Source organism: Pongo pygmaeus, chromosome 19 (genome assembly GCF_028885625.2).
Source record: "Pongo pygmaeus isolate AG05252 chromosome 19, NHGRI_mPonPyg2-v2.0_pri, whole genome shotgun sequence".
Lineage (NCBI taxonomy): Eukaryota > Metazoa > Chordata > Mammalia > Primates > Hominidae > Pongo > Pongo pygmaeus.
The window spans coordinates 82,687,155-82,698,587 of NC_072392.2; the positions used below are offsets into that span (position 1 = coordinate 82,687,155).

The 11,433-nt window shown below is 46.4% G+C and overlaps 1 protein-coding gene across 1 annotated transcript in view; it reads right to left on the minus strand.

Moving 5' to 3' along the window:
- PECAM1 (platelet and endothelial cell adhesion molecule 1) overlaps nucleotides 1-1,776 on the minus strand; it is a 93,049-nt gene extending 91,273 nt beyond the window's left edge. The window contains exon 1 of the mRNA XM_063656301.1: nucleotides 1,680-1,776. The gene's annotated coding sequence lies outside the window, so the exon portion shown is untranslated. The remainder of the gene's footprint in view (nucleotides 1-1,679) is intronic.
- Nucleotides 1,777-11,433: the final 9,657 nt, after the last annotated feature.

An 11,433-nucleotide genomic window follows, 5' to 3' on the forward strand; every position in this document is an offset into this window, starting at 1 on the left:
GTGGCTGCATTGTTCTCCCATGACATTGTTCTCAGGCCGGCTCTGCTTACCCAGAAGGCCCCCGTGACCCCTGGGGAATCCGATGAGATTGTTTTTCCCAAGACTGGGCTCTTCAGGTGTGAGCTGCAGTTCTTGGGCCACGTAGGTTACTGTGGCATTTCTGCAGCAGGAAAGAGGAAGGAACTTCTGATCTGTGCGGCAACGGCATCAACAATGTGCACCCCCACCAGCCGGCAGCGCGAAGAGGAAAGGAGCTCAGTTTCCATAGTGATAAATCACCAGGAAGGGAGCCCAGAGGGAGCCGGCAATAAGACTTCTCCCTTCCCCTGGCTCCCTGCAAACGCATTCCCAACGCCAGAGTCGGTTAGCCGCCTGGCGCCTCTCCAGACTGAGCCCCCAGAACCGCAGGTAGAGGAAGAGAGAAGGGGCTCTGCCAGATGGAAAACAAATTCCCAGCTCCTCTTCAATGTGTCAGTAAGGCATGGGTGCCCGAGCGGATGCGTCGGGGCCCAGGGCTGTGCCACACCTGGGTGGCCACCACATGTGAAGCTCTCGATGCATGCCACCTACGTTATTCCATTCCATTCTCTTATATTACGCCCTACACACGACTGTGTTCTATTAAATGAGCCCACAGCACAGGTGCTGTTAGCACTTTTATCACAGAAGAACAAACAGGCCTTGTGAGGGAGAGAGATGCACCAGAGACAATTCACCAAGTTAACAATAGCTCCTGAAGGTCCCAAGGCTTTCTTTTGAGATTCTTTCTGTTGCCAAAATCAGACTATTTTCCCCAAAGAAAACATATGAGTTTTTTTGAAATGCTCTGGGAAGGCACTTATCCCAAACCTCATCAGCCACTCTTCATGTAGGCCATGGTCTCTTGCCTGTAACCCTTGCGTGTGCTGTTCCTTCTGCTTGAAATGCTGTTCCCTGCTTCCTTGGTCACCTAACTCCTCAGGGGACTTGTCTCATCCCTCCTTCCCAGTAGCTCAGATGCCTTGCTTTCTGGGCTCCCACAGAACTTACACCATATTGTGAAGCAACACAGAGTAATAGTAGAAGAAAAGGCTCTTCTAGGATCAGACTAGCTGTGTGACCTCAGGGGATTTGCTTAACCTCTCTGAGCCTTGATTTCTTCATAGGCAAGACGGAGAGAATGCGAGCATCTGCCTCACAGTGTGTCTGTGAGGACTGGACATTAACATATGTAAAGCACTTAGAAAATGCTTGCCTGTGGTTAATGCTCTAGAAACATTAGTCACTAAAGAATTAAGTTCTTAAAGCAAGAGCCATTCTTCATGGATATCTCTAGATCTAGAGGCTTAGGCCCAACTGGGTGTGGAACAAATGTCACTCTGGATTCGTGGGAGACTATTTTCCAGCTACCATTTAGGCAACAGGCACGGTGCTAGGCACCTTGATTCATAATATTTAATTTAGTTAAGTCATTCCAGGACTGGTCCCAGGTAGCCAAGGACCAGCATTTTGTCAGTGTAGCCTGCAGCATTCTTGAATGGCCCCTCTGATCACCTGATATCCCCTCCAGACTTCCTGCCCTGCCCAGGCCTGAAAAGAGTCCCCACACTCAGTGACAGGTGAAGAGGTCCTCAGCCTTGCCACAACAGGGGTTACCCAAGTGGTCTGTAAACACCAAGAGATTTAAATAATGGACATACCTGCATCCCAGGGGCCACTCAGACGGCAAAAGACAAACCCCACCTTGGGCAGCCACTCTCCTCCATGGTTTCGCTTGAAAAAATGAAATGAAACTCTTCATGCAAATACTCGGGTGCTAAACAGTTATGTAACAGCCAAGTCTCTCCACTTAAAAATACAGTCTTCTCCAATTCCATAGAGACAGGATGCCGACCAGAGGTTGCCTGGGACTTGAGAGGGATCAGAGGACAATTGCCATTGGGCAAGAGGGAACTTTTGGGGGTGAAGAAAATGTGCTCAACTGGATTGTGGTGATGCTTGTACAACTGTCTTCACAAATTGTAGGGTTCCCGAATTTAGTCAATAAAAATACGGGATGCCCATTTAAATTTCAGATAAGCAACAAATACTATTTTTAATATAAGTATGTCTCAGATGGGACATCCTTGCATATTGCATGGGATATACTTACACTAAGAAAGCATTTGCTGGGCTGGGCGCAGTGGCTCACGCCTGTAATCCCAGCACTTTGGGAGGCTGAGGTGGGTGGATCACCTGAAGTCGGGAGTTTGAGACCAGCCTGTCCAACATGGAGAAACCCCCGTCTCTACTAAAAATACAAAATTAGCTGGGCGCTGTGGCACATGCCTGCAATCCCAGCTACTCGGGACGCTGAGGCAGGAGAATCGCTTGAATCCGGGAGGCGGAGGTTGCAGTGGGCCGAGATCACGCCATTGCACTCCATCCTGGGCAACAAGAGTGAAACTCCATTTCAAAAAAAAAAAAAAAGAAAAGAAAAGAAAAGAAAACATTTGCTGTTTACCTAGAATTCGCTTTTTTTTTTTTGAGGTGGGGCCTCACTCTTGCCCAGGCTGGAGTGCAGTGGCGCGATCTCGGCTCACTGCAGCCTCCACCTCCCTGGTTCAAGTGATTCTCCTGTCTCAGTCTCCTAAGTAGTTGGAATTACAGGTACGCAACACAGCACCCAGCTAATTTTTGTATTTTTAGTAGGGGCAGGGGTTTCACCACTTTGGCCAGGCTGGTCTCAAACTCCTGACCTCAAGTGATCTGTCTGCCTAGGCCTCCCAAAGTGCTGGGATTACAGGCGTGAGCCACTGTGCCCAGCCTAGAATTCACATTTAACTGGATATCCTGTATTTTATGTGCAAGCCTAACTCAGAGACCCTGAATTAATTGTACACTTATAATGGGTGAGTTTTATGGTAGGTAAAGCTGTTAAATTTAGCACGATGCCTAGAATAATATTGTTGCTTAAAAAAACAGCTTTGGCTGAGCAGGGTGGCTCACACCTGTAATCCCAGCACTTTGGGAGGCCAAGGCCGGTGGATCGCCTAAGGTCAGGAGTTCAAGACCAGCCTGGCCAACATGGTAAAACCCTATCTGTACTAAAAATACAAAAAAAATTAGCCGGGCCTGGTGGCAGGTGCCTGTAATCCCAGCTACTAGGGAGGCTGAGGCAGGAGAATTGCTTGAACCCAGGTGGTAGAGGTTGCAGTGAGCTAACGTCACGCCACTGCACTCTAGCCTGGGTAGCAAGAGCAAAACTCCATCTCAAAAAACAAAAACAAAAACAAACAAACGAAAAACCAGCTTTACCTTCCATGCACTTCCTCCCCACTGTCACCTCTAGCAAAATACAACTGCAAAAACCATCCCACCTGCCCAGGAACCCATAGAAGCCACCAAGGTAGGAAATACATTTTTTTTTTTTTTTTTTAGGTGGAATTTTGCTCTTGTTGCCCAGGCTGGAGTGCAATGGTGTGATCTCCGCTCACCGCAACCTCCGCCTCCCAGGTTCAAGTGATTCTCCTGCCTCAGCCTCCCCAAGTAGCTGGAATTACAGGCACGGGCCACCATGCCCGGTTCATTTTGTATTTTTAGTAGGGACGGGGTTTCTCCATGTTGGACAGGCTGGTCTTGAACTCCCAACCTCAGATGATCCGCCCACCTCAGCCTCCCGAAGTGCTGGGATTACAGGTGTGAGCCACTGCGCCCGGCCGATAGGAAATACATTCTAAACAGTCACGTTAGCTTTGTCTTCCCAGTGGCCAATGGCCTGCAGAGGGCAAGACTCAAGGTCAGAAATATCACAGGACAGGCCGGGTGCAGTGGCTCATGCCTGTAACTCCAGCACTTTGGGAGGCTGAGGCAGGCAGATCACTTGAGATCAGGAGTTCAAGACCAGCTTGGCCAATATGGTGAAACCCCATCTCTAACTAGAAATACAAAAATTAGCTGGGCATGGTGGCACATGCCTGTAGTCACTCCCAGCTACTCGGGAGGCTGAGGCAGGAGAATTGCTTGAACCCAGGAGGCAGAGGTTGCAGTGAGCCGAGATCGCACCCTTGCAGTCCAGTCTGGGTGACAGAGCACGACTCCATCTCAAAACAAACGAACAACAACAACAAAAAGAAAGAAACACCGCAGGACAAACCGGGGAGTTGGCAACAGTCCTCCCCTTGTTGGATGGTCCAAATACTAAAATCACCCACCTACCCCGTTTTGCTGCCCAGAAATTAGAGAAATATACAGACTCTCATTGGCTGAATGGCCACTAAATGCTCTGTGCAGGCTGCATGAGGGGCTACAAAAATGAGTATCACACTTCCCTGCCCCTAAAGAGGTGAATTACAAACCCACAACACACTTACCTCCAAACACACAATCATTCAAAGCAAAGAGAGAAAGATGTCTCATTTTTCCCTTCTATGGGAGAGAAACTTTTTTGACCTTGTCCAATAAAACTAACATTCGTATATATGTCGTGTTTGCTTTTAGAATTGCATTTTATAATTAGTAAGAGAACATCACCTTTTTAGAATTAGCACAGTCGCATTTGTCCATAGTCAACACAGAGCTACTTGCTAGTAGGTCTGGCCCTCAGCTATCCAGATACGAAATTCTGACCAACTATCAAAATTATAATAACGCATTCTTTAAATTCACCCCATCAGAGATGGAGTCTTGGAGACTTAATTAAATGTGCTGTTGGTGTAATTAAACTTTTTTCTTTGTGAATACTGTTGCCCCTCGATATCCATGGGGGATTGTACCAGACCCCCACAGATACCAAAATCTCAGGATGCTCAAGTCTTTTCTGTAAAATGGCATAGTAATAGCATATAACCTAGGTACACCCTTCTGTATATTTAAAATAATCTCTAGATTACTTATGGCCAACTCTGGGTATACTGCCTATGAGTTAGCTCTGCTCCATAAGGAGCAGTAAAAAAAAAAAATCATCTCTAGATTACTTATAAAACCACATAAGATGCTGCACATCATTTCGTTTGTGGGGAATTCAACATAGGACTCAGCAGGTGGAAAATTCAAGTTTCAACTTTTGAAACTGTGGAATTTTTTTCTGAATATTTTCGATCCGCGGTTGGTTGAATCCATGAATCTGGAACCCATGGATATGGACAGCTATATCTGCAAAGGGGCTCTTTTTTTTTCGAATGAGGAAGACTCAATGACATTCCACTCTATTCCTTCCATTTCCCTAGTGCCATTCCAGTACTAGAGGATTTCACAAAAACTGCCCCATACAGTGGAGGCTTCAGCCACTGTAAACTTATAAGCCCAAGAATCCCATTACTTAGCTCATCAATGATATGACCACGACAATTTGGGCATTTCAAGAAGGAAGGAGAAGCATTCTCTCTCTCTCTTTTTTTTTTTTTTTTTTTTGAGACAGAGTCTTGCTCTGTCACCCAGGCTGGAGCACAGTGGTGTGATCTCAGCTCACTGCAACCTCCACCTCCTGGGTTCAAGCAATTTTCCTGCCTCAGCCTGCTGAGTAGCTGGGATTACAGGCACCTGCCACCACGCCCGGCTTATTTTTGTGTTTTTAGTAGAGACAGGGTTTTACCATGTTGGCCAGGCTGGTCTCTAACTCCTGACCTCAAGTGATCCACCCGCCTTGGCCTCCCAAAATGCTGGGATTACAAGCGTGAGTCACTGCGCCCAGCAGGGATGGAGTTTTATCAACCTAGCAAGGTTGTCCCTTATCTACTGGGGACTTTAATTAATCAAATATACATATAAATATAAATAAAAAAATCATTGACTACTTAGTCAATGCTATTTTGGATAAAGTATTCCCAATAATGAGATTTATAAAATACAAATAATGAAGGGGCCAGGAGTGGTGGCTCCTGCCTATAATCACAACACTTTGGGAGGCAGAGGCAGGAGGATCACATGAGTCCAGGAGTTTGAGACCAGCCTGGGTAGCATAGTGAGACTCCATCACTAAAACAAACAAACAACAACTGCAAAACAAAACAAAAAAATTAGCTGGGCTTGGTGGTGCATGCCTGTAGTCCCAGCTATTAGGGAAGCTGAGTTGGGAGGATGAGGCCCCAGAGTTCAAGGCTGCAGTGAGCCATGGTTGTGCCAGTGTACTCCAGCCTGGGTGACAGAGCGAGACCCTGTCTCAAAACATAAAATAAATAAATACATAATAAAAATAATGGGGGGTTTTTGATGATGAAAAGGTAGGACTGCCAGCCTGCTCAGAATTATGGAACATTTTAAAGTAGCCAAAAACATTTTTCTCTGTGATAATCGAGGTATCGGGGGTGAATTTCTGCAGGACTAAAAGAAACTCTACATGCATTTGATGGTATTTTTCATCTAAGGACTAAATTCTTTTAACGAGCACCTCATTTGGTTTACCCTCTCTAGGCTTGAAATAGTAGGGTATTTCTGAAGGGAACTTCAACTTGTTTCTTGTTTGTTTGTTTGTTTTGTTTGGTTGTTTGTTTGAGACAGGGTCTTGCTCTGTAGCCCAGGCTGGAGTGCAGTGATGTGATCTCGGCTCACTGTACTCACTGTAACCTTCATCTCTCAGGCTCAGGTAATCCTCCCACCTCAGCCTCCTGAGTAGATGAGACTACAGGTGTGCGCCACCACACCTGGCTAATTTTTTGTATTTATTGTAGAGACAAGATCTCACTATATTGCTCAGGCTAGTCTTGAATTTCTGGGCTCACGCGATCCTTCCTTACTGGCCTCCCAAAGTGCTGGGATTACAGGAGTGAGCCGCTGTGCCTGACCTCAACTTTTTTTCTTTAATTTTAAGTGACTCAAAAGAAAAACAAGCAAAAATAAAAATTAATTGTTAAGGCATAAACAGTTAATGGACAGTCAGTTCCCTTCCTAGCGCTTTTGAAATTACAGACACTTGACAATGACGCCATCTAGTGGAAGATTAGCAGCTCAGACGAAAACCCATGTATTTGTAATTTATCAGCCACAGCTTCTCCTAAACGCTTTTTTTTTTTTTTTTTTTTTTTTTGAGACACAGCAACCTCCACCTCCTGGATTCAACTAATTCTTGTGCCTCAGCCTCCCGAGTACCTGGGATTACAGGGGTGCACCACCATGCCTGGCTAATTTTTTGTATTTTTAGTAGAGACGGGGTTTTACCACGTTGCCCAGGCTGGTCTCAAACTCCTGGCCTCAAGTCGATCCGCCCGCCTCGGCTTCCCAAAGTGCTGGGATTACAGGCGAGAGCCACTGCACCTGGCCACCCGAAACACCTTTAAAATAGCTTTGGACACTCCCATTGCTTATTTCACTTTTACATTGTTATTTCTAATACAGACATACTATTGATATTAAAAAGTATATAAAATGTGTAATACAGAAATAGTACATTGAAAATATATGAAATAGGCCAGGCATGGTGTCTCACGCCTGGAATCCCAGCACTCTGGGAGGCCAAGGAGGGAGGATCACTTGAGTTCAGGAGACCAGCCTGGGCAACATGGCAAGAGCTCGTCTCCACAAATAAAAAAAATTAGCCAGGTGTGATGATGAAGCATGCCTGCAGTCCCAGCTACTGGGGAGGCTGAGGCAGGAGGATCACCTGAGCCCCGGAGGTCGAGGCTACAGTGCTCACTGCAAGTTTTTTGCCCAGAAAAACTTGAGTTTCAGCCCAAACACCATTCCCATTGAGTAGCAAGCAACTTAGAGCAAATATCTCAGCTTCTCCCTCTGTAAATTCCCACAGTAAGGCTCTTCTAGCACTATGTACAAACAAGTATTTTCAGCCTTCCTACAAAGAGACAGACTACCTTTACAGTTACAGTTTCCTTTTTATTTATTTATTTTTTTTGACAGGGTCTTTTTCTGTTGCCCAGGCTGCAGTGCAGTGGTGTGATCATGACTCACTACAGCCTTGAGCTCCAGGGCTCAAGCACTCCTCCTGCCTCAGCAGCCCCAGTAGCTGGGACCACATGCACACCCCACCATATCTGACTAGTTTTTAAATTATTTGTAGCGATGAGGACTTGCCATGTTGACCAAGCTGATTTTTTTCATGTGTGAAACAGAACACGTCACAGGGTCATTATGAGGATGGAGTCAGCTGGCTCATCTAACGAACTGACCTTTAACCAGGAGGTACTCAGTAAGTGCTAGATTTTCTCTTTGGAACTTGAAAGACCAGAGGAGACCCCAGCAAACTCAGAGAAGCAGGAAAGATCATTCATAGGATGTTGTTCCTGGGTGCTGACGCCCCACAATTGGGGCCAGTCCACTCCTGGGATGGCCAGCAAAACTCACTTATTCACAGCTGAGAACTGACAGAGCAAGAATCAGGAGAAATAGATGGGTTTTGTCTGACCTGCTAACCTTCCACTAGATGGCATCATTGTCAAGTGTCTGTAATTTCAAATGAGCTAGAGAAGGAACTGATTGCCCATTAACTGCTTATGCCTTAACACTTTATTTTTATTTTTGCTTGTTTTTCTTTTGAGTCACTTGAACTTAAATAAAAAAAAGTTGAGGCCAGGTGCAGTGGCTCCCTCCTGTAATCCCAGCACTTTGGGAGGCCAGTGTGGGAGGACCGCGTGAGCCCAGGAATTCAAGACCAGCCTGAGCAATATAGTGAGAGCTTGACTCTACAATAAAAACAAAAAATTAGCCAGGTGTGGTGGTGCGCACCGGTAGTCTCATCTACTCAGGAGGCTGAGGTGGGAGGATCACCTGAGCCTGGGAGATGGAGGTTACAGTGAGCCGAGATCACACCACTGCACTCCAGCCTGGGCTACAGAGCAAGACCCTGTCTCAAACAAACAAACAAGTAAAACAAACAAGAAACAAGTTCACCCAGGTCAGCTGATGTAGTCTTCCCAGAATCCTCAGCACTCCCTTCCCTGAAGGGGGCCTGGGGGTCCACTGGCATCACTTTGGGACCCAGGGAGTGCAGCATTCTCCCAGGTGGCAGCCCAGGCCATTCCGGATACAAGACAGCAAGACAGAGTCACCAGAGCCCTTACTTGTCCCCTGCCCCTACAAGGAAACCCAAAGCCTTCCTTCCTTCCTTGTGCTCAGCCTGTGGTAAACACCCAGATTTTCTGGAATCGTCTTCTCTCCACTAACAAAATCTTGACAAATCATCTCTTAGGATAGGTCACTTCTGCAGGCAGCTAAGGGCCTACCCAGATCCTTACTGGCTTTGGTTTAAAACGGTAATTTCAGCTGGGCATGGTGGTGCATGCCTGTAAGCCCAGCATTTTGGGAGGCCGAGGTGGGAGGATCGCTTGAGCTCAGGAGTTCAAGACCAGCCTGGGAAACATAGCAAGACCTCATCTCTACTAAAATTAAAAAAAAAAAAAATCAGCCGGGCATGGTGGCAAGCACCCGTAATCCCAGCTACTCGGGGAGGTGAGGCGGGAGCTTGATCCTTTAACCCTGTGACCATGTCGGGGTACTTTCTCTTGGCTTCTGCCATCTGAAGGGTGGGAATTTTGGAGGTTCATATCATATTTAGCTCTAAAAATTAACTTGAGCAGCTAAAAGCCTTTGCAAGCTCGAAATTTACTGCTTTAGGCTCCTTCTGGGAAGAGTACCAGAAATTGCCCAGCACCCTAGCTCAGTGGCTAAGGCCTTATCTTTTTTTTCACAGTGGTGGCCTCAGTTCAATTCCCAGCTTAGGGAATAAGTGCTTTCTGGTTTGCTATCTGTGTGACTTTTGCCAGTTATTAATTATCTTCCCCTCCATGAACAACTTCTGACTTCCCATCTTGAATTTTCCTTTCTCTGAGCTACATTTGGCGATTCTAGATCTTGTAACAACTGCTTACCACCTCTTTGAAAATACCACACACACCGGGTACAGTGGCTCACGCCTATAATCCCAGCACTTTAAAAGGAGGCCGAGGCAGGTGGATCCCCCGAGGTCAGAAGTTTGAGACCAGCCTGGCCAACATGACGAAACCCCCGTCTCTACTAAAAATACAAAAATTAGCTGGGCATGGTGGCGCGTGCCTGTAATCCCAGCTACTAGGGGGGCTGACGTAAGAGGATAGCTTGAGCCTGGGAGACAGAGGTTGCAGTGAGCTGAGATCGTGCGTGCCACTGCACTCTCGCCTGGGCAACAGACCAGGACTCCATCTCAAAAACAAAACAAAACAAACAAACAAACAAACAAATGCACATCCATGGTTAAGTCATAATCCTAGTTAAGTCTTATTGGTTTCACCTGGAAGGTTACCTTTGGTAAAGTCCAAAAGCCAGGAATAAAGAGCTATTTGTCCTGGCTGGAGTGGTAATAAGAGATTTGGTTAAAAGTCAGGCTCTGCTCTGTTTTGCATTGTGTTACCTGATGTTTTTTACATTTAGGGTATGAGAAATTACATTATGAGAGAGCTTTTAGCCTTAATGTGTAATAACTAGGTAGGAAATATACTTCAAGGGATGGCTAATGGCAGTTATAGGGGAGTACTCAGTTCTTTGCATGTTTGGATCAGAGAAGCATACTCCTGACCACCTAGAAGGTATGGAAACATACTCACCCACCCCCACTGAGAGATAAGACTCCTATAAGGGATAGCCTGATTCCCTTTATTTGGGGATCCAAGCCTGCTTATTAGTCCCTAGTACTTTCCTGGCCCTGTTCCTTAAAAGGCTCCACCCTAAAGCCAGTAATTAACTTAGGTCTTTTTTTTTTTTTTTTTTTTTTTGAGACGGAGTCTTGTTCTGTCGCCCAGTCTGGAGTGCAACGGCACGATCTCGGCTCACTGCAACCTCCGCCTTACAGGTTCAAGCTATTCTCCTGCCTCACAGGTTCAAGCTATTCTCCTGCCTCAGCCTCCGGAGTAGCTGGGATTACAGGTGTGCACCACCACGTCTGGCTAATTTTTGTATTTTTACGAAATTAGAGATGGGGTTTTGCTATGTTGGCCAGGCTGGTCTCGAACTCCTGACCTCAGGTGATCTGCCCACCTCAGCCTTCCAAAGTGCTGGGATTACAGGTGTGAGCCACCGCACCTGGCCTTAACTTACGTCTTTAAAGAACTCTCCATGTGTAAGATTTTCCTGGCCGTCTTGAAACCGCCTTTGCAAAATTATGACTGAGACCGTGAAAAAGATCTAACTTAATCGACTCCATTTTGCTTCTAACCTCCAATCTGTCCTTGTCCTTTCCTAGACAGGCTGAGCTAACTTTGGGAGAAACTTGGTTTATCGTTTAAAACAAAGATAAATTGGGTGCAGTGGTGGCTGGGTGAGGTGGCTCACGCCTGTAATCCCAGCACTTTGGGAGGCTGAGGCGGGTGGATCACCTGAGGTTAGGAGTTCAAGACCAGCCTGACCAACATGGTGAAACCCTGTCTCTACTAAAAATACAAAAATTAGCTGGGTGTGATGGCAGGCACCTGTAGTCCCAGCAACTCGGGAGGCTGACACAGGACAATTGCTTGAACCTGGGAGGTGGAGGTTGCAGTGAGTTGAGATCCCGCC